The sequence below is a fragment of the Ornithorhynchus anatinus genome, chromosome 3 (genome assembly GCF_004115215.2).
Source record: "Ornithorhynchus anatinus isolate Pmale09 chromosome 3, mOrnAna1.pri.v4, whole genome shotgun sequence".
In the NCBI taxonomy this organism is placed as follows: domain Eukaryota; kingdom Metazoa; phylum Chordata; class Mammalia; order Monotremata; family Ornithorhynchidae; genus Ornithorhynchus; species Ornithorhynchus anatinus.
In genome coordinates this window covers 133,787,018-133,807,268 of record NC_041730.1, presented here as the reverse complement: position 1 = coordinate 133,807,268, position 20,251 = coordinate 133,787,018, and the positions used below count along the sequence as shown (strand labels likewise).

General features: G+C 45.3%; 1 protein-coding gene across 2 annotated transcripts in view; it reads left to right on the top strand.

The window, feature by feature from the left end:
- ADGRA1 (adhesion G protein-coupled receptor A1) overlaps positions 1–20,251 on the top strand; it is a 679,465-nt gene that overhangs the window by 229,965 nt on the left and 429,249 nt on the right. For both annotated transcript variants that reach the window (XM_029061334.2, XM_029061335.2), the window contains exon 4: positions 5,569–5,640. The gene's annotated coding sequence lies outside the window, so the exon portion shown is untranslated. The remainder of the gene's footprint in view (positions 1–5,568; positions 5,641–20,251) is intronic.

Here is a 20,251-nt window from a genome sequence, read left to right as displayed (position 1 = left end):
GTGGCTCAGTGGCAAGAGCCTGGGCTTGGGAGTCAGAGGTCACGGGTTCTAATCCTCGCTCCGCCACTTGCCAGCTGTGTGACTTTGGGCAAGTCACTTCACTTCTCTGTGCCTCAGTTCCCTCATCTGTAAAATGGGGATGAAGACTGTGAGCCCCACCTGGGACACCACGTGGGACAACCTGATCACCTTGTATCCCCCAGCGCTTAGAACAGTGCTTGGCACATAGTAAGCACTTAACAAATACCACAATTTATTTTTATTTCATTTTTACTAGGACAATGTGTACGATCAAGAACTTGGAAACTTCACAGCAAATGGAGCAGCATGGCTTAGTGGAAAGAGCCTGGGCTTGGGACTCAGGGGTTGTGGGTTCTAATCCCGACTCTGCCACTTGTCAGCTGTTTGACTTTGGGCAAGTCACTTAACTTCTCTGGGCCTCAGTTACCTCATCTGTAAAATGGGGATTAAGACTGTGAGCTCCACGTGGGACAACCTGATAACCTTGTATCTATCCCAGCACTTAGAACAGTGCTTGGCACATAATAAGCGCTTAACAAATGCCATCATTATTACTTTTATTATGGAGCATGTCAAAATATGTTCAGAAGCTGTGTGGGATGCCCTGAGAATGAGAAGTTCAACAGGAGTATCAACCAATGAACTAATCTTAGCTTCTGTGTGCTTACTGTGTGTGGAGCACTGAATTAAGTGCTTGGGCAAATTAAATATAGTGGATAGACGTGATGCCTGCCCGCAAGGAGCTTGAAATCTACAGGGGGAGATAGACGTTAAAATAAATTTCAGTTAGGGGAAAGAGTTTAAGGGTATAGAATGTAGGCATCAAATTGACGATGACCTTTGCAGAATTGGAAATTCATTCATTCAATCATATTTATTGAGCGCTTACTGTGTGCAGAGCACTGTACTAAGCGCTTGGAAGGTACAATGCGGCAACAGAGACAATCCCTACCCAACAATGGGCTCACAGTCTAGAAGGGGATGATTCTTGGAGTGTTGACAGTGGAACTAATTGAGCTTCAACTCAGTGCAGTCCACTTGGAAAATACACCTTAAGTATTCGACAGGCTCCCTGCCCACAGGGGGCTCATAATCATGATAATTATGGTACTTGTTAAGCGCTTACTATGTTCTTAATGTTCTAAGCACTGGGATAGATACAAATTAATCAGGTTGGCCACAGTCCCTGTCCCACAAGGGGTTCACACTCTAAATCCCCATTTTACAGTTGAGGTAACTGAGGCCTGGAGAAGTGAAGTGAATTTCCCGACGTCACACGGCAGATAAATGGCCGAGGCAGGATTGGAACCCATGTCCTTCTGAATCCCAGGTCTCTGCTCTATCCACTAAGCCACGCTGCTTCCCTCATAATCTAACAAGGGAGACAGACATAAAATGATTTCCAAATAGCGGAAGCAATAGGAAGAGCAAGGTTTAGACAGCGCGCTCTACAGCAGTGTGGCCTAGTGGAAACAGTATAGGCCTGGGAGTCAGAGGACCTGAGTTCTGATCCCATCTCTTTCTGCCACCTGCCTGCTCTTTGAACCTGGGCAAGATATGTCACTTCTCTCTGCCTCTATTTCCTCATCTCTAAAATGGCTATTAATTACCTGTACTCTCTCCTGTTTGGACTCTGAGCCGGTGTGAGAAAGGGATTGTGTTGGATGATAATAGTAGTAATACTTATCATGATATTTGTTAAGTGCCTACTATATGCCAACCACTGTACTAAGCGCTGGAGTGGATACAAGCAATTCAGTGTGGACAGAGTCCCTGTTCTATATGGGGCTCACAATCTCAATCCCCATTTTACAGATGAAGTAACCGAGGCATGGAAAAGAGAAGTGACTTGCCCAAGGTCACCCAGCAGGCAAGCGGTGGAGCCAGGATTAGAACCCAGGTCCTTCTTACTCCATACCCATGCTCTAGTATCTAGGCTCTCTAGCAGCGTGGCCTTGCTGCCTCTCGTTTCTTCCAAGAAATGAAACAAAAATAGCAAGGTGAAATAGAATAACAATAAGAATAATGATGGTATTTGTTAAGCACTTACTATGCGCCAAGCGCTGTTCTAAGCACTGGGGTAGATACATGGTAGTCAGCTTGTCTTACGTGGGGCTCACAGTCCTAATGCCCATTTTACAGATGAGGTAACTGAGGCACAGAGAAGTTAAGTGGCCTGCCCAAAGTCACACAGCAGACAAGTGGCGGAGTCGGGAATAGAACCCATGTTCTCTGACGCCCAAGCCTGGGCTTTTCTCATGAAGCCACGCTGCTTGGACCACGAATCATGCCTGATCCACAAGAGCTTGGAGCAATAGGCCTGGGACTTCTTTTTCAAACATGCAGAGTTGGGGGGGGGGGGTGTCCCAAGAAGTTCCCAAGAGGGACAGGGACACCCCACTATCTCCAGCATCAAGTCAGTGAAGACTGTCCAACTATTTATTTGCTATTGTCGTAATGAGATGTTCTTCCCCTTGATTCTATTTATTGCCATTGTTCTTGTCTGTCCATCTCCCCCGATTAGACTGTAAGCCCGTCAAAGGGCGGGGACTGTCTCTATCTGTTACCAATTTGTACATCCCAAGCGCTTAGTACAGGGCTCTGCACATAGTAAGCACTCAATAAATACTGTTGAATGAATGAATGAGAGGAGAGCAGTCAGTTCAGCAAAGCACTAATATCTCTTCCAGAAAAATCCCTAACAAGCTCCACATGCTACCCTGAAGCTTCTGAAACTAAAAGCGTTATATTTCCAGCACGGGGCTGGGAGTCAGAAGGACCTGGGTTCTCCTCCTGGCTCTGCCACAAGAGTGTTGTGTGACTTTGGGCAAGACACTTCACTTCTCTGGGCCTCAGTTACCTCATCTGTAAAATGGGGATGAAGAGAATGATCCCCATGTGGGACAGGGATTGTGTCCAACCTGATTAACTTGCATCTACTCCAGTGCTTAGAAGAGTGCTTGGTACATAGTAAGTGCTTAACAAGTACCATTATTATTACTAATTATTATTATTTCAGCAAACAGCTCATGCCACTTTAGGGAGGAGAACAGATATGTATCAGCGTGGCTCAGCGGAAAGAGCCTGGGCTTCAGAGTCAGAGGTCACGGGTTCGACTCCCAGCTCTGCCACTTGTCAGCTGTGTGAGTGTGGGCAAGTCACTTAACTTCTCTGTGCCTCAGTTACCTCATCTGTAAAATGGGGATTAACTGTGAGCCTCACGTGGGACAACCTGATGACCCTGTATCTACCCCAGTGCTTAGAGTAGTGCTCTGCACATAGTAAGCGCTTAATAAATACCAACATTATCATATGTATCATCTGCCGGATTATAAACTCCTTGAAGATCGGTCAACTGACTCATTCGTACTCTCCCAAGTGCTTAGTACAGTGCTCTACACTCAGTAAGCACTCAATGAATAAGATGGCTTGATTTTTTGCTAATGGCTTATGTTAAGTTGGGGCCAGGCTCTGTACTAAGTGCTGGAGGAGATGAAGGATAATCAGATTGGACACAGCCTATGGCTCACATGGGGCTTACCGTCTTAATGCCCATTTTACAGATAAGGTAACCGAGGTACAGAGAAGTAAAGTGATTTATCCAAGGTCTCACAGCGGGCAAGTGGCAGAGCTGGAATTAGAACCCAGGTCCTTCTGACTCCTAGACCTGTGCTCTATCCACTAGGCAATCCACTAAGTGAGCCCCACGTGGGATAACCTGATTACCTTGTATCTACCCCAGGGCTCAGAACAGCGTTTGGCACATAGTAAGCGCTTAACAAATGCCATGATTAGTATTATTATTTTTATTATTAATGAATAAATAAATGTCAGATATGGACGTAAGTGTTATGGGGCTGAGGATGGGGTGAGTATCCAGTGCTTACAACGTACAGATCGAAGTACAAAGGTGATGCCGAAAGGAGAAGGAGTAGAGGAAATGAGGCTGTCTTTATTAACGGCTGGTCTGGGTGCCATATTTGGAATATTTCCATTCATTCATTCAATAGTGTTTATTGAGCGCTTACTATGTGCAGAGCACTGTACTAAGTGCTTGGAATTTACAAATCGGTAACAGATAGAGACAGTCCCTGCCCTTTGACGGGCTTACGGTCTAATCGGGGGAGACGGACAGACGAGAACAATAGCAATAAATATCAGTGTGGTTGATCTGTGAGGGAGTGGATTTATGCCTGAGCCCAACGTCCCATCAGATTTTATCCTGCCATCAGTGACGCAGATGAAATGACAGAGTTGGATCGCTGTTGGTTTCCGGTTGATTAACGCTCGCTATCCAATTTTCAATGCCTTGTGGCATGTGGATTGACTTTATTCATTCAAAACAATCATTTTCAACTCTATGATGAGCCCAGTGTCATTAGTGATTACTTCCCAGTGGGGATGCAAAGATCTATGACCTGCCTGGAATCAGGGCTGTTTTCCAATCCAAATGGCGATCTCTGCATCACCAGACATCCTTGCGCTTGACAGTGAAGCCCAGGAGTAGAAGCAGTGTGGCCTAGTGGATAGAGCATGGGGCCTGGGAATCTGAGAACCTGGGTTCTAATCCTGATTCTGCCACTTGCCTCCTGGGTGACCTTGGGCAAGTGACTTGACTTCTCTGGGCTTCAGTTATCCCATCTGGAAAATGGAGATAAAGACCGTGAGCCCCATGTGGGACATGGACTGTGTCGAACTTAATTAGCTTGCATTCATTCATTCATTCAATAGTATTTATTAAGTGCTTACTATGTGCAGAGCACTGTACTAAGCGCTTGGAATGTACAATTCGGCAACAGAGAGAGACAATCCTTGCCCAGTGATGTGCTCACAGTCTAATCCCAGCTCTGCCACTTGTCAGCTGTGTGACTGTGGGCAAGTCACTTAACTTCTCTGTGCCTCAGTTCCTTCAACTGTAAAATGGGGATTAAGACTGTGAGCCTCACGTGGGGCGATCTGATTACACTGTATCTACCCCAGAGCTTAGAACATTGCTCTGCACATAGTAAGCACTTAACAAATACCAACATTATTATTAATGGGGGGAGACAGACAGCAAAGTAAAACAGAACAAAACAAAAACAAGACAACATTATCACGATAAATAGAATTGTATCTACCCCAGTACTGAGTTCATTGTCTGGCACATAATAAGTGCTTGACAAATACCAGAAAAAAGTAATAAAAGCAGCATAGAAATGAAACTCTTGTAGCAGTACTCTGGTTTTCTACCTAGGTTCTAATCCCGGCTCTGCCACTTGCCTGCTGTGTGACCTCGGGCAAATCATCCAACTTCCCTGTGCCTCGGCTTCCGTATCTCAATCCATCGATCAATCCATCAGTAGTGTTTATTGAGGTATCATTGCATGTGGAGGACTATACTAAGCGCTTGGGAGAGTACAGTACAGAAGAGTAGGTATAAACAATCCATGCCCCTAGGTTGGACTGTACTGAATGAATTTTTGTCATGCACAAAGTAAAAATTCTGCAGGTGTAACTGCTGCTAAAATTAAATCATATTAAATTTCACATTTTCTCTCTCTGCAGGGACCTCTCTAATAATAGGATTGGCTGTTTAACCCCTGACATATTTATCGGACTTAACAGTCTTCACAAATTGTGAGTATAATGCTAAGTTGTTATTATGTAACAAGAGATATACTTTGAAAATAGCATCTCCTTACATTTGGTGGAATCGGTAATGATCACGGTAATCATAGTACTCGGAAGGAGGGTACTTTGTTCTGGGAAATGTACTAAGCACTAGAGGAGATACAAGGTAATCAGGTTGGACACAGTTCTTGTACAACATAGGGCTCACGGTTTATGAAATCTTGTCCTCAGATATTACTCCATCAGTAGTTCAGTCAATGGTATTTTTTAGTGCTCACTATACAGAGGACACTGAGACAGTACGAAGCAATAGAAGCAGTATGGTGAAGCAGCGTGGTGTAGTGGATAGAGCTCGGCCTGGAAGTCAGAAGGTCATGGGTTCTAATTCCAGCTCCACCACTTGCCTGCTGTGTGACCTTGGGTAAGTCACTTGACTTCTCTGGTTACCTCATCTGTCAAACGGGAAGCGAGTCTGTGAGCCCCACATTGCATGGGGGTTGTGTCTAATCCAGTTTACTCTTATTCATTCATTCATTCATTCAATCATATTTATTGAGCACTTACTGTGTGCAGAGCACTTACTTGTATCCACCTAAACACTTAAGTGCCTGGCACATAGTAAGTGCATAACAAATATCACAATTATTATTTTTGTTATTCAGTGATGGGAAAGTCGGGGGGAGGGCAGCATTTGGTTGGGAAGAGGAAGAGTTTTGTAGTAGACAGGCTAAGTTTGAGGTGTCCTCAGGACATCCAAGTAGAGAAGACCCGAGGGCAGGAGGAAATGCAAGACTGCAGAGGAGACAGGTCATTACATGTTCATAAGAGGTGTGACGAGAAGTGTTCATTTATTCATTCATTCAATAGTATTTATTGAGCACTTACTATATGCAGAGCACTGTACTAAGCGCTTGGAATGTACAAATCAGTAACAGAGAGAGACAGTCCCTGCCCTTTGACGGGCTTACAGTCTAATCGGGGGAGACAGACAGACAAGAACAATGGCAATAAATAGAATCGAGGGGAAGAACATCTCATTAAAACAATAGCAGGTAAATAGAATCAAGGTGATGTACATTTCATTAACAAAATAAATAGAGTAATGAAGATATATACAGTTGAGCAGACGAGTACAGTGCTGAGGGGAGGGGACAGGAGAGGGGGAGGAGCAGAGGGAAAGCGGGGAGAAGAGGGTTTAGCTGCGGAGAGGTGAAGGGGGGGTAGAGGGAGCAGAGGGAAAAGGGGAGCTCAGTCTGGGAAGGCCTCTTGGAGGAGATGAGCTTTAAGTAGGGTTTTGAAGAGGGGAAGAGAATTAGTTTGGCGGAGGTGAAGGGGGAGGGCATTCCAGGACCACGGGAGGACGTGGCCCGGGGGTGGACGGCGGGATAGGTGGGAACGGGGGAACGATGAGGAGGTGGGCGGCAGAGGAGCGGAGCGTGTGGGGTGGGCAGTGGAAAGAGAGAAGGGAGGAGAGGTAGGAAGGGGCAAAGTGATGGAGAGCCTCGAAGCCTAGAGTGAAAAGTTTTTGTTTTGTGCGGAGGTCATTCATTCATTCAATAGTATTTATTGAGCGCTTACTATGTGCAGAGCACTGTACTAAGCGCTTGGGATGAACAAGTCGGCAACAGATAGAGACAGTCCCTGCCCTTTGACGGGGTTACAGTCTAATCGGGGGAGACGGACAGACAAGAACAATGGCGATAAATGGAGTCGAGGGGAAGAACATCTCGTAAAAACAATGGCGACTAAATAGAATCAAGGCGATGTACAATTCATTAACAAAATAAATAGGGTAATGAAAATATATACAGTTGAGCGGGCGAGTACGGTGCTGTGGGGATGGGAAGGGAGAGGTGGAGGAGCAGAGGGAAAAGGGGAAAAAGGGGGTTTAGCTGCGGAGAGGTAAAGGGGGGTGGCAGAGGGAGTAGAGGGAGAAGAGGAGCTCAGTCTGGGAAGGCCTCTTGGAGGAGGTGAGTTTTAAGTAGGGTTTTGAAGAGGGGAAGAGAATCAGTTTGGCGGAGGTGAGGAGGGACGGCATTCCGGGACCGCGGGAGGACGTGGCTCAGGGGTCGACGGCGGGACGGGCGAGACCGAGGGACGGCGAGGAGGTGGGCGGCGGAGGAGCGGAGCGTGCGGGGTGGGTGGTAGAAAGAGAGAAGGGAGGAGAGGTAGGAAAGGGCAAGGTGATGTAGAGCCTTGAAGCCTAGAGTGAGGAGGTCGATAGGCAACCACTGGAGGTTTTTAAGAAGGGGAGTGACAGGCCCAGAGCATTTCTGCAGGAAGATGAGCCGGGCAGTGGAGTGAAGAATAGACTGGAGCGGGGAGAGAGAGGAGGAAGGGAGATCAGAGAGAAGGCTGACTCAGTAATCTAGCCGGGATATTATGGATATCTAGCCTAGATATTACGGTTCCTGTTGGATGTAGTTATGGAATTGAATTGAAGAAGACATTGTCAGTGTCTGAGGGCATAAGAAGGAAGTGACAGTACAAAATGTGAAGGGAAAAAGATTAACACCAAAATGGGAGTCCAATTATTTAAGTAAAAATACTTAATTTGGAGGATAGGTATTCTGCTTTTCCATAATAATACTAACAGTGGTATGTTCTACATGCTTACTATGTGTCAAGTGCTGTTTTAAGTGCTCGGGTAGATTAAAGTTAATCACATTAGATGCCATCCCTATCCCACAGTCTAAGGAGGGAGCACAGGTTTTGAATATCCATTTTACAGTTGAAGAAACTAGGGCACAGAGAAGTTAAGTAAGTGACTTGCCCAAAGTCACAGAGTAGACACTTGGCTGAATCAGAATTAGAACCCAGGTCCTCTGACTCCTGGGCCCTTGCTCTTTCTACTCATTAATGCTGCTTCTACTCAGTGAATCTGTAATACAGGATTCAGACTGTTATGCATTGGTTCAATTATTTGATTTTTAAAAAGAGAAGGAATCTAGAGGGATATCAATTTGGGGGATGAGGTTCGTTTAAAAGAATTACCTTAGGTTATTGTAACCACTATTTAATCTTTAAATTTTAAGCTCTCAGACCCTTACAGCTTTTCACCAGACCTCACTGTCTCCCTATTACACACAACAATGATGAGAGATTTAGTATCTAAATGTATTTAACTCCATTTACCAGTTGTGATTAAATGTTTTAGACCCACATTTCCAAGCAACAATTTCACACGTTCTGAATAAATCATTTACAAACTTCCATTAAATAAAGCAGTATTTGCAAAACTACATTCCCTCAGTTGGAAACTTTAGGAATTTAGTTCTTACCAGGGATATGCACTGCTTAATAATTATTATGGTATTATGGTATTATAATATATATATAATGATAATTATTATGGTGTGAAGGTCACACAGCAGACAGGTGACGGAGGCGGGATTAGAACCCATGACCTTCTGACTCCCAGGCCCGTGCTCTAGCCACTAAGCCACACTGCTTCTCGTGCTTAGTTATGCATCAGCTATCAAATTAAAAGTTAAGAGTTAAAGTCAAGGTCGGTGTGTCCCAAAATAATACTTACAAATTGTCGGTGTGATTGCTTAATTTAATAAGCAATTCAGTTCCCATCAAAGTACTCATGCTAATTAAATGCAGCCACGTAGCATCAAGAAAACATCAATTCCAAACTACTTTATCAAGCAAAAACATAAATTCACAAATGCATCCTTCTTTTGTGCTTCACACAAAGACTTGTATTCATGGTTTCCCACTCCAATTTGAATTCAAATTTGTGAGGCTCTGTATTCTGGAAATATCAATCAATCAACAGAATTTATTAAGAGCCAACTAGACGAAGTACGGTATTACATTATTAGGAAAGTACAACCAGTGAGTCAGTGAGTGTCGTACTTCATAGGTTTGCAGCCCTTTCGTAGGTTCTGAGTCCCTCCAGGGGCAGGGGCAGTGTCTAATTCGCAACGATGTACTCTTTCCCAGCATTCTGCACAGCGTAATCATCTAATAGCTACTATTACTACTACTATTTATTGCATGCCTACTGTGTGCAGAATACTGTAGTCACTCATTCATTCATTCAATAATATTTATTGAGCGCTTACTATGTGCAGAGCACTTGTACTAAGCACTTGGAATGTACAATTTGGCAACAGATAGAGACAATCCCTGCCCAGTGACGGGCTCACAGTCTAATCGGGGGAGACAGACGGACAAAAACAAGACAACATAATCACGATAAATAGAATCCAGGGGATGTACATCTCATTAACAAAATAAATAGGGTAATAAAAATATATGCAAATGAGCAGACGAGCACAGTGCTGAGGGGAGGGGAAGGGAGCTGGGGAGGAGCAGAGGGAAAGGGGGGGAAGGGGGGGCTTAGCTGAGAGGAGGTGAAGGGGGGAAGGGGGAGGGAGCAGAGGGTGGAGGGGGAGCAGAGAGGGAGCAGGAGTAGAGGGAGAAGGGGAAACTCAGTCTGGGAAGGCCTCTTGGGGGAGGTGAGCTCTCAGTAGGGCTTTGAAGAGGGGAAGAGAGTTAGTTTGGCAGAGGTGAGGAGGGAGGGCATTCCAGGGCAGCAGGAGGACATGGGCCAGGAGTTGACGGCTGGACAGGCGAGAACGGGGGTCGGTGAGGAGGTGGGCGGCAGAGGAGCGGAGCGTGCGGGGTGGGCAGTAGAAAGAAAGGAGGTGAGGTAGGAGGGGACAAGGTGATGGAGAGCCTTGAAGCCTAGAGTGAGAAGTTTTTGTTTTGTGCGGAGGTTGATGGGCAACCACTGGAGGTTTTTAAGGAGGGGATTGACAGGCCCAGAGTGTTTCTGCAGGAAGATGAGCCGGGCAGTGGAATGAAGAATAGACTGGAGCGGGGAGAGACCGGAGGAAGGGAGATCAGAGAGAAGGCTGACACAATAATTCGGTCGGGATATTATGAGAGCTTGTATAAGCACAATCGCCGTTTGGATGGAGAGGAAAGGGCGGATCTTGGCGATATTGTAAAGGTGAGACCGACAGGCCTCGGTGACGGATTGGATGTGTGGGGTGAACGAGAGAGACGAGTCAAGGATGACACCGAGGTTGCGGGCTTGAGAGACTGGAAGGATGGTCGTACCATCCACGGTGATAGGGAAGTCAGGAAGAGGACCGGGCTTGGGAGGAAAGATGAGGAGCTCAGTTTTGGTCATGTTGAGTTTTAGGTGGTGGGCAGACATCCAGGTAGAGACCTCCTGGAGGCAGGAGGAGATACGAGCCTGAAGGGAGGGGAAGAGGACAGGGGCGGAGATGTAGATCTGTGTGTCATCTGCATAGAGATGATAGTTGAAGCCGTGGGAGCGGATGAGTTCACCGAGGGAGTGTAGTTGGAGAACAGAAGAGGGCCGAGAAGTGACCCTTGAGGAACCCCAACAGTTAGAGGATGGGAAGGGGAGAAGGAGCCTGCGAGGGAGACCGAGAATGAGCGGCCAGAGAGATAAGAGGAGAACCAGGAGAGGACAGAGTCCGTGAAGCCGAAGTGAGATAAGGTGTGGAGGAGAAGGAGATGGCCAACAATGTCAAAGGCAGCTGAGAGGTCAAAGAGGATTAGGATAGAGTAGGAGCCATTGGATTTGGCAAGAAGGAGGTCATGGGTGACCTTAGAGAGAGCAGTCTCGGTCTAGTGGAGGGGACACAAGCCAGATTGGAGGGGGTCCAGGAAAGAGTTGGAGTTGAGGATTTCAAGGCAGCGAGTGTAGACTTCTCGGTCTAGGAGTTTGGAAAGGAAGGGTAGGAGGGAGATAGGGCAATAATTGGGCAATAACTTAAAAAGTCATATTTATTGAGCACTTAATGTGTGCAGAGCACTGTCCTAAGTCCTTGGGAGAGTACAATAAACAGGAACAATTCCAGACCAAAACGAGCTTATGGTCTGGGGGAAAGACAAACTTTAATATAAATAAAGCAATTACAGATAACACTTGGCAGAATACAATACTTAGAAATGATCCCTGCCCTCGAGGAATTTACAGTCTAGCAAATAGTAAAAGAAGGATACAGTCCCTGTCTTCAATGATGATAACAATCTAAAGGGGGTCACACGTAGACACAGTTTACAAGTAGCTGGAGCTTCAGAGGAACAAATATCCAACTGGTACTGGGAAGATTATGGAAAAATGAATTAATAAATACGAATGTGGATTATGTGAGTCATAAGTACTAACGAAGGCTGCTGAGGTGACTCAACCCAAGATAATAAAGCTAGGAAATACTAGCCATAACAGTAATCGTGGTGTATATGCTAAATGTTTAGTACGTGCCAAGCACTGTACTAAACACCGTCCTGTACTAAGCACAGGTCAGACACAGTCCTGCTCCACAATTTCCTGCTCACAGTCTAGTCGGGAGGGAAGCTGAAATTGAATCCCCACTCTAGAGATGAGGAAATTGAGGTATGGAAAAGTTAAGTGACTTAGCCAAGGTCACACAGCAGGCAGGGGGCGAAGCTGGAATTAGAAACCTGGGCTTCTGACTCCCAGGCCCTTGCTCTTTCTCCTAAGTCATGCCGCTTCTTATTTCTGATAACTAATCATACTTACTACAACTAGTCTTACTTTCCCTATAACTTTATAGCATTTCTAGTCCCTGAAAGAGAACCAAAAAAACTTTATTCTTTATAAATGATGTACTCTCCTAGGTGCTTGGTACAGTGTTCTGCTAACAGTAAGTACTCAAAAAACATGATCGATTGATGGTAATTAGGGTATTTTATAATTCTGTAATGAATCTGAAATATCATTGGTTTGGGGTAGATAGCTAATATGAGATTCATCGTACTTAATGAGCTCAGATCGCATATAAATTTCACCATTTGAACGAATAAATCTTGGATCTTGAAAATTCATCCAGACCTTTTGTCCGTATCTGAAACAGTTCCCTCAAAAAACAAGGAGAGGGAGGGATTCCAAGCTAGAGGGAGGATGAGGGAAAGAGGTCAGCGATGAGATGGATGAAACTGTGGTACAGTGAGTAAGCTGGCGCTAGAGAAGCGGAGTATGTGAGCTGGTTTGTAGTGAGGTGAGGTAAGAGAGAGCAAGCTGACGGAGTGCTTTAAAGGTTTCCCCACTCTTGGGGAGTGGGGAAATACGGACTGAACGTTTTTTGTAGAAAAATGACCTGGGCAGCAAGGTGAAGTATGGACTGGAGTGCAGAGAGACAAGAGGCAGGGAGGTCACCACGGTGACTGTTGCAGGAATCAAGGCAGGATAGGATAAGTGCTTGGATTAGAGTAAGTAGCAGTTTGGATGAAGAGGAAAGGGTATATTTTAGCCATGTTGTGAAGGCAGAATGGATAGGATTTGATGACTGGCAGAATAGGTGTGCCTCAGTTATCTCATCTGTAAAATGGGGATTAACTGGGAGCCTCACGTGGGACAACCTGATTACCCTGTATCTACCCCAGCGCTTAGAACAGTGCTGTGCACATAGTAAGCGCTTAACCAATACCAACATCATCATCATCATCATGAGAGAGATAATAATAATAGTAATGATAATATTTGTTAAGCGCTTACTATGTACCAAGCACTGTTCTAAGTGCTGGGGTAGATGCAAGGTACACAGTCTTCATCCCCATTTCACAGATGAGGTAACTGAGGCACAGACAAGTTAAGCGACTTGCCCAAAGTCACACAGCTGACAAGTGGCGGAACCGGGATAAGAATCCACGACCTCCAACTCCCAAACCTGTGCTCCTTTCACTAAGCCAGCTGTTTCTCTAATGATTCGAGGACAGAGACAAGGCTTGTGAGAGAGGGTGGATAGAGATACCGCCTACAGCAATGGGAAGGACGGGGAGGACCTGATTTGCGTGGGAAGATAAGGAGTTCTGTTTTGGACACGCTAGTTTGTGGTTTCAGCAGGACATCCACGTAGAGATGTCTTGAAGCAGGAGGAAACATGGGAAGGGCAGTGCAGGACAGGGCTTGGGTGGGAAGATAAGGAGTTCTCTTTTGGACACTGTTTGAGGTGTCGGCAGGACATCTAAGTAGAGATGTCTCGAAGGCAGGAGGAAACGTGGAAAGGGCAGTGAAGGACAGGGTTTGGTTGGGAAGATAAGGAGTTCTGTTTTGGACACGATTAGTCTGAGGCGTCGGCAGGACATCCAAGTAGAGATGTCTTGAAGGCAGGAGGAAACGTGAGGCTGCAGAGAAGGAGAGAGATCAAGCCTGGAGATGGACATCTGACTAAGGATAGGTCGCTCATCAAAAGGAAGAACAGCTCTCTTGCACTGTCTCCACCGCCCGCCTCTTCCACTGATTAAATATCATTCCAGGAAATAGGCATGGGAATTGAATTTCCAAAGACTTAAGCTCCCCATAGCACAAGCCTCCAGGTTAAGGTGGACTATTTCCATCTGAAGTGCCAGAGAGGATGATTTTAGTAGTAGTTTAGTCTGGGAAATGTCTTTAATGCCATTAGTGTTGAAAACAATCAAGGCAAAAATACCCTTCGAAGAACAATCACTGCTGGGTTCTTTTCATTTTGAAACTGTCTTTAATGCCTTTCTCACAACCATTTAATTAAACCGTGACTCTGATTTGCATTTCATTACGACGCTATCTCATCTTCAGGGTTCTCTTTCTGACTGCATCTGCCAATATGGCCTCGTAACTGGTGCTGTAGCTAATGAGAGCTTCAGAAAAATGGCAGCAAAATACAGTTCGTAGAAATATGTATTCTAATTTAATAAATGGACGAAAAGAAAATGCAGTGTGGTTTGCTTTCAGATCATTCTCTCGTGCTTGGCAGGGCTGGCAAAAAATCAAAAGTAAGCAAAGCAGCATGGCCTAGAGCATGGGCCTGGGAGTCAGAAGACCTGGGTTTTAATCCTGGATTTGCCGATGGCTTACTGTGTGACCAGAGGAAAGTCACTTAACTTTTCTGTACCTCAGTTTCCTCACTTGTAAAATGGGGATTAAATACCTGTTCTCCTTTCTGATTAAACTGGGAGCCCCATGTGGGACAGAGACTGTGTCCAACATGGTTAACTTTGTATCTACTCCAGGTTTTAGAAGTGTAAGTTCTTAACAAATACCATAATAGATAATAATGACAACAGAGGAAAATCTCTGTGTGAGCTTCAAAACGTAAAATAAAAATAATGGTATCTTTTAAGTGTTATGTGCCGGGCTCTGTACTAAGTGTTGGGCACTGTACTAAACGTCTTTGAGTATTTTAATTTATCAGCATAAACATTACCAACCGATTAGACCATAAGCCCGTCAAGCGGCGGGGACCTTCTCTATCTGTTGCCGACTTGTTCATTCCAAGTGCTTAGTACAGTGCTCTGCACATAGTAAGCGCTCAATAAATACTATTGAATGATGAGTCAAAATTGCAAAGGGTCAAAGGTAAGAAATGTTGCAAGACCCCTCCCCAGTTCGTATCAACCAGGGCCTTCCCGGATCGGGGGAGCTCGGTGACATGTAGTAAAGTCAAACCACACCTCTGCTCCCCAAGGTTTCTGTTTTTTACTTAGTTTGACACATACACACGCACTCACTCACTCCACTTCACCAAGGGTCCAATATGAGTCTGTGGTCAAAGGAGCCCGAGGCTTCTTCTTTCTGCTTCTGAGTGCTGCTTTCCTGCTTCCTCTGCGGCTCTCAGCATGCTTCATTCTGGCTTCTCTGCATGCTTCTGCTCCAGGTGCTTCCCTCCGTGCCTCCTGTGAGCCTCAGTGCTGCTTCTCTACACGCCTCTGTCTGCATGGCCTCCCTGTGCCCCCTCATGATTCAAGGTGACCGCCTTTTATCTGCGTTAGGCGTCGCAGTTGGGGTTCTTCGTGGCGGTCATGGATCGGTCCAGGCCCGTCACCGGGTAGAACAGGAAGAGATAGCCCCGCCTCCCTCCATGCTCCCCACCGGCTCAGGCCGGCCGTCACCTGCCTCAGTTAGAGCCCACCAGTGTCTTCACCAGTCTTTTCCTTCTTGTTGTTCGTGGGATCACAGTCACTAACAAGGCAGCTTGTTGTGGACTCACCACAAGATACTATTCTCATTCCTTCATTGGCTAGCTGTCATTTATTTTAGTGTCCGCTTACTCCACTAGATTGTAAAGCTCCTCATCTCCATGTTATTTTCCCTCTCTACTGTATCACCCTTGCAGTTGAGTCTGCATTGCTCAAGCACTTTGCTGCTCATCCCTCTCCCACTCCCGCAGCACTTACAAACATTTTAACACCCGTCTTCCTTCCTAGATTGTAAACTCCTTAAGGGCAGGAGTCCTGTCTCCTTACTCTGTCCTACTCTACCGAGCGCTCAGTCAAGCTGGGCACCGTCATTTTCTCACATGGGGTTTACAGTCTAAGGAGGAAAGAGAACAGGTATTTCATTCCCATTTTACAGAAGAGGAAACTGAGGACCAGAGAAGTTAAATGACTTGCCCAAGGTCATGCATCAGGCAAGTGGCAGAGCCGGGATGAGAATCCAGATCCTCTGACTCGTAGGATTGGGGCTCTGTCTGAGAGGCCACATCCTTGGCTGTCCTGACACTGCTCACGTCCGCTCAGCACTTTTGGGAAGCAGTGTGTGGCAACAGTGTGGTTTGGAAGTCAGAGGTCGTGGGTTCTACTCCCAGCTCATCCCTTAACTTCTCAGTGCCTCAGTTACCTCATCTGCAAAATGGGGATTGAGACTGTGAACCCCATTTGGAACTGGGACTGTGTCCAATCTGATTACCTTGTTTCTATCCCAGCACTTAGAACAGTGCTGGGCTCTTAGCAAGCGCTTAACAAATACCATACTATCATAATTATCATATCATAATATTATCATAATGATAATCATTATCATTTTGGCCGACGTGCTCTTGGCATGAGGGTTGCCCACCCTTATTTTCTCGGTCAGGTAATCAGTGGTATTAATTGAGCACTTACTGTGTATTGAGCACTGTACTGAGCTCTTGCGCGAGTACCATATAATAGATTTGGTAGACACATTCCTGTGAATGGAGAAAATGAGAAATGTCACTCAGCCTAACAAATGGAAAGAAGGATTGTCATTCTTTCAGAGATCAATCACTCAATCAGTGGTGTTTGTTGAGTGATTACCGTGTCCAGGACTCTAGAGTAAGCACTTGGGAAAGTACAAGACAAACAAGTTGGTAGGCATGATCCCTGGGCAACATCAGAAGCATAACGGCCTAGTGGAAACAACACGGGCCTGGCAGTCAGAGAAGCTGGGTTCTAATTTCGGCTCTGCCACTTGTCTGCTTTGTGACCTTGAACAAATCATTTAACTTCCTTTTAATACCATTAAAAAGTGGACTTTGTAATCTACAGAGATCAGAGCATAAGCTCCTTGAGGACAGGGATTGGGTCCTCTAACTCTATCGTGCTCTCCCAAGCACTTAGTATTGCGCTCACCCCTTTTATCTTGTCTTATGCTATTGAGTCATCTCTGACCCATAGCAACGCCATGGACACATCTCTCCCAGAAGGCCCCACCTCCATCTGCCATCCTTTTGGTAGTGGATCCATAGAGTTTTCTTGGTAAAAATCCGGCAGTGGTTTACGATTGCCTCCTTCTGTGCAGTAGACTTGAGTCTCCACCCTCGACTCTCTCCCGTGCTGCTGCTGCCCAGCACAGGCGAGTTTAGGCTTGTAGCAGATGGCCTGCCACTCATTCATTCATTCATTCATTCATTCATTCATTCATTCGTATTTATTGAGCGCTTACTATGTGCAGAGCACTGTACTGGAATGTACAAATCGGTAACAGATAGAGACAGTCCCTGCCCTTTGATGGGCTTACAGTCTAATCGGGGGAGATGGACAGAGAAGAACAATAGCAATAAAACTATATTTATAGTTTTTAATATAATTATATATATATAAACTATATATATGAACATAAAATATATAATTTTATATTTATAAACTATAAAATTTATAGTTTAAAATTATATAGCACTCACTAGCCACTTCCCAAGCTAGGAATGGAATGGGTAGGCCTCTGCTTCACTCTCCCTCCCTTAGTGCTCTGCACACATTAAGCACTCAGTAAATATGAATGAATGAATGAATAAATAATCAAGACTGGTAGAGTCCTGGAAGCTCTCCAGGTGAGACCCTGAGCAGGGATGCTCCCCCTCAGTATGGGCTAAATAAATATTATTAGATTATTGCTAGAAGACCAAGTTACATTCTCTACCATTTCCTTCTTGCTAGGAGTGGAAACACCACATTTCCCTTGGCTTCTGCATTCCTAAATTCACAGATGTAATCATTTTTCTCTATAAGCCCCATGTATGCTAAAATAATATTGTTTTAACTCATTTTCTTTTGCCTCCAAAATATTTTTTCTGCCAACTTATAAAAGGTAAATATAAGCTCTCACCATTTAATCATGATGATGATAATCGGAAGTATTAAACATTTACTGTGTGCCAAGCACTGTGTTGATTTCTGGGGCAGATAGAAAATAATCTGATCAAACACAACCAAATGAATACAATAAAATGAAGATAGGTAAGGTGATGGCATAAACACAAAATCGGAAAGATACTTGATGAATGACATAATTAAAGCCCTGTACTATTGGATAAAAGACTGATCTCATTATCTGGGATAATAATTATAGTAACTACGGTATTTGTTAAGCGCTCACTATGTGCCAGGCACTGTACTAAGCTCTGGGGTGGATACAAGCAAATTGGGTTGGAATGAGTCCCTATCCCATGTGGGGTTCACAGTCTCAATCCCCATTTTATAGTTGAGGGAACTGAGGCACAGAGAAGTGAAGTGACTTGCCCATGGTCACACAGCAGATCAGTGGCCCAGACTTGCTCCCTTTGCTCTTCCTGCCCTTCCAGCCCCAAAGCACTTATGTATATACCCGGTCTCACCTTCACAATATCGCCAAGATCCTCCCTTTCCTCTCCATCCAAACTGCTATCGTGCTGGTACAAGCTCTCATAGTATCCCAACTGGATTATTGTGTCAGCCTCCTCTCTGATCTCCCTTCCTCCTGTCTCTCCCCACTCCAGTCTATTCTTCATTCCGCTGCCCGGCTCATCTTCCTGCAGAAACGCTCTGGACATGTCACTCCCCTCCTCAAAAACCTCCGGTGGTTGCCTATCGACCTTCGCACGAAACAAAAACTCCTCACTCTTGGCTTCAAAGCTCTCCATCATCTTGCCCCCTCTTACCTCACCTCCCTTCTCTCTTTCTACTGCCCAACCCGTACGCTCCGCTCGTCGGCCACTCACCTCCTCACAATCCCCCATTCAAGCCTATCCCGCCATCAACCCCGGGTCATGTCCTACCGCTGTGTGGGAATGCCCTCCCTCCTCACATCTGCCAAACTCTCTTCCCTTCTTCAAAGCCCTACTGAGAGCTTACCTCCTCCAGGAGACCTTGCCAGACTAAGCCCCCCTTTCCCTCTGCTCCTCCTCCCCTCCCCATTCCCCCCCTCCCACCCTCTGCTCTTGCGCCTTCCCCTCCCCTCAGCACTGTGCACATTTGTATATATTATTTATTACCCTATTTATTTTGTTAATGATGTGTATTTCTCCATGATTCTATTTATCTTGATGACGTTGTTTTGTTTTGTTCTGTTTTGCTTTGCTGTCTGTGTCCCCCCTTTAGACTGTGAGCCCGTTATTGGGCAGGGATTGCCTCTATCTGTTGCTGAATTGTACATTCCAAGCGCTTAGTACAGTGTTCTGCACATAGTAAGCGCTCAATAAATACTGTTGAATGAATGAATGCATCTGTAACTCTATATTTTATTGTAACTCTATATTGTATCTTTTTTTTTATATTGATGTCTGTCTCCGCCCCCAGACTCTGAGCTCATTTGGGGCAGGGATTATCATTCTTTTTTGCTGTATTGTACTTTCCTAAGCACATAGTACAGTGCTCTGTATACAGAAAGTGCTTAGTAAGTGCGATCGGATGAATGAATGAAGTGGCAGAGCCAAGATCAGAACCTATGGCCTTCTGACTCCCAGGCCCGTGTTCAGTCCACTAGGCCATGCTGCTTCGGGTATCTCGCCCATGCTGGTATCTAACCCAGCACTTAGTTCAGTACTTAGTTTATAGTGAGTTGAGTAAACACGTCGATTATTATTATTAGGCTTATCCTAATAAACATTAGATGAAGTTATAGTTTTAAGTACTGGCTGCAAAGAGAGAAGAACCTTCTGCTTGAAAGTGGTTTGGGAGATCACAGTTAACCTTTCTCGATGGTAATAGTTGCAGTAGTATACTGAGTACCCTCCGGGTGCAATGCACTGCGCTAAAAGCTTGGGAAGCTTCTGCGTTGCCCTGAATTGCTCCCTTTGCTCTTCTCCCCCAACCCCCCCAACCCCGAAGGACCTATGTACATATCTGTAAGTTTATCTATTTTGCATCCATGTCTGTCTCCCCATCCGATGCCCAGACTGTGAACTCATTATGGGCAGGGAATGTCACTGTTTATTGTTGTATCGGACTTTCCCAAGCGCTTAGTCCAGTGCTCTGCACACAGTAAGCGTTCGGTAAGTACGATTGAATTGAATGACTGAATATAAGCGAGCAAGCTAAACGTCCCCTGCCCACAAGGAGTTTACACAGGAGGGCCGATATTGGGCTATTTCCAAAAGTGAAATATAATGTCAATTCATCAGTGGTATTT